At 48.7% G+C, this 3,085-nt stretch overlaps 1 long non-coding RNA gene across 1 annotated transcript in view; it reads right to left on the bottom strand.

Annotated features, from left to right (window-relative positions):
* Positions 1–1,068: 1,068 nt before the first annotated feature.
* The window catches only part of LOC109292395, a 20,460-nt gene continuing 18,443 nt past the window's right edge, over positions 1,069–3,085 (bottom strand). The window contains exon 4 of the long non-coding RNA XR_002096113.1: positions 1,069–1,378. This is a non-coding gene — a long non-coding RNA (uncharacterized LOC109292395). The remainder of the gene's footprint in view (positions 1,379–3,085) is intronic.

Here is a 3,085-nt window from a genome sequence, read left to right as displayed (position 1 = left end):
AAAAAAAAGCCAACCCCCAAAATGCCCAGCCCCAAACTACATAAAACAGACGATTCCGTGGGTTTAATCAGACTGAATGCATTAAAATTAATGCACTACTCACACGCGGCTATATACAACTATTGGTCCGCTTGGATTGCAATATCCCCTTCCTATTCTCCAGCTGTCACTTCATTTTGGTCCATGCTCTGAGAAACCTACCCTGCTGAAGTCCTGCTCCACTTCCTCCTGACCGATCCACCTGCAAAGCGGGTCTAGAGTTAGGCTCGGGATTTGCTTTGCTCTTGAACTGTTACAGGCTAAAACCGGGAGAGATTTCACTTAGCCCAGGACAGCACAATAGGCTGTTTTATACTGCAAAGCTGCTCTGCAGACTTTTTCCAAAGAATGTTGTTACATGGTTTATTTCGACAATCCCAGCAGAAAAGAAAGAGAGAAGAAGGGGGAACAAAGATTTATTATTGCCATTAGTAATTTAATCCGAAATTCGTGGGCCAGCCCCATCAACTCAAACAAGCAAACATCAACACTTTTCTTTCTGATGCACAAGTATCTGCAATAGATGATTAACCAGGTCTCTTGCTGCTTACACAGGGGAAAAAATACAACACACAACACGGTGTCTGCTTTCAGTTTTGGAAATTGAAGAAAGAGGGGGTGTGCGCGCGGGGGGGAGTTATGTCCTTTTTGGAAAAAGGGGAGGGAGGGGGGGGGTCTCAGTACCGAATTTCTGATCCACCTGATTTTATTTAGTTACCAAGCTCATTTCAGACAAAACAGTCATTTATAAGTCATGGGGTGAATATGCTTCTTGAGACTGAAGTGTACCAATCAGCACACTCACAAGAACCAGCGCTTCTGGAAAGGCAAAGAGATTTTAAAGTCCCCCCCCTTTACTTTCTGAGTAGATTAAGTTACTTATCTCTGGTGTTGTGGACACGGAGGGTTTGGGGCTGCATGCAAACGTAACGTGACTCCTTCACACACATCCACTCTGTGACTCAGCCAAAACCCACAGAGATCCAGGCATGTATGGGGACGGGCAGTATTATTATTATTATTATTTTCTAAGGGAGACGCCGGAGCGGCTCCGAATTCTGCACACTCCCGTCTGGGTGAAAATGTCAGGGGATGGCTAATAGAAAAAGGCCGGTCCTCCAGGACTGTTGTTGACTCCTACTGATCAAGGGAGAAAGTAGGGAGATACTGAGATTGAACTTTAAAACCTCACTTGAAAATGCCCAGTGTCGGTCCGTGCGTTTGTATTACAGCAGCAGCACTGTTGGCACTGGAAGTGGGTAGGAGTGAGTAAATGTGCGCTGAGGAGTTCGGGGAAATGCGCTTTGTATCTCTGAGCTTTGAAGGAGGACACATGCGACTCCCTCCCCCACTAGGTCTCCTTTATCCTGGGGACCAGGTACTAAAAAGTCTTCTTAAATAATGAGGAGCTGGCAGTCTGGAAATCTTGTAAAGCTCCGCAGTTGCGAACATACATTTTTCCTTGCATTATTTCCTGCCTCTAGTATAGATACACACCCGCGAATCTCTCTCCCTTTAATCTAATAAAGTTAATCTCTGGACTTGGGAGCCTGGGCGATGCATTAGCATTGAAGACACCGGCTGTTTATTGAAATGCACGCGTAACATATTGCTGTGATGTCTTTAGGTGGCGGTGGCTGCTGTTTCTGGCACTCACGCTCTCGCTGGCTTGCCCAGGAACCTGTCCCTTTGAAAGAGGAGCTCCGTCTCAGGTGTATGCGACTGATCTAGTTTATCGGCTGTGGGCTTTGGGTCTCACACCTCCTCTTTCTTCCCTACCCCTTCCTGCTCAGCCCTTCCTCTAAACTGGGGCAGACAAAGGACGACCCCCCCCCTCTATCATGTATAAATCTGATTAAGCTTTGACGACGGAATTACTACTCCACCGTAAACTAAATCAGCCTTTAAATAAAGGATCCAGTCTTCAAAAGTCTCTGGTCTCCTCCAGCCCAGCTGATGAAATGCTGCGAGTCTGGTGGTACGGGTTTTCTTAATCGTGGACGCGGAGGGTCTCAAATGGCAACAGCAGAGACCCTCGAAACTGGCCAGAAATGTGATCGTGACAAAACTCTTCTCAGTTAACGTGAACGTAAAGGAACCAGTTTGCAGTTCAAAGAGGGAAAAGATTAAGTGAAGGAGCATGAAAGACTGACAAATCTGAACCGTAGCGTGGAGGGGAGAGAGAGACGATCCCGGCAGGGCTGCCAGTCTTTCAAGCAGCTCCACCTTGTGAATGTACCTCAGTAATTATCACAAAAGTATTAGCCATCTAATGGCACGTTTTAAACGAGCTTCTTACTTGCTCGGAGACGCTGTGCACATAGCCCCTGCTCTCCCAGCCCCCTCACCTGCTCTCAGTGTCACTCGAAACGTTGACTCTGCAGGTGAAATAAAGGGGGCCCACAGCGCCCTGCACCATGTGAGCAATAAGGCAGCCAGACAGGATTTGCCACTGGAGGCTATTTCAGAAGTTGGGGCGCCCAAGGTCAGTGCTGGCTCCGAGGGAGACACAAGCTGATGCCTTTCCAGCTGCTGCTTAAAACCCCACCACTGGTTTCCAAACCATCTGTCCTCTGAGCACCCCCCTTTCTTAGAGCCTCTTCCCCCCCAGACTAACGCAAAACGCTGCTATTTTAAGCACAGGCGCAAGGCTCAGGCTTTCAGCCTACAGCCCAAAAAGCTAAATTTGAACCCAGGGTACTTGCACGTGAGATGGAGCTGGGCTGAGTCTCCCCCCCGCCAAATGCAGAGTCAGGGCCAGGAGTCCCTTTCCTGCAGACAGTGACGGTCGCGTGGGAGTTCAGTGCAGGGTGGGGACCTGCATGGGGGGGGGTGACACTTGCTCCTCTGTGCTCGACATAACACGGACCAAGAAAGGCGAACAGCAGAGATTGCTTCTGGAGGAGTGTAAAAGCTTCCGCATCACGTCTGCGGGAAGCGAAGGGTTAAGGGCCGTGTCAGGGCTCCAAGGAGCTATTGATTGCCACTTCTATATTCTGCACGTGTAATGGGGAAAATTCAAATGAAATGACCCGGCGTTTCCTTC

Source organism: Gavialis gangeticus, unplaced genomic scaffold (assembly GCF_001723915.1).
Source record: "Gavialis gangeticus isolate Ggan-Ray unplaced genomic scaffold, GavGan_comp1, whole genome shotgun sequence".
NCBI lineage: Eukaryota > Metazoa > Chordata > Crocodylia > Gavialidae > Gavialis > Gavialis gangeticus.
This window is presented reverse-complemented; position numbering and strand designations above follow the sequence as displayed.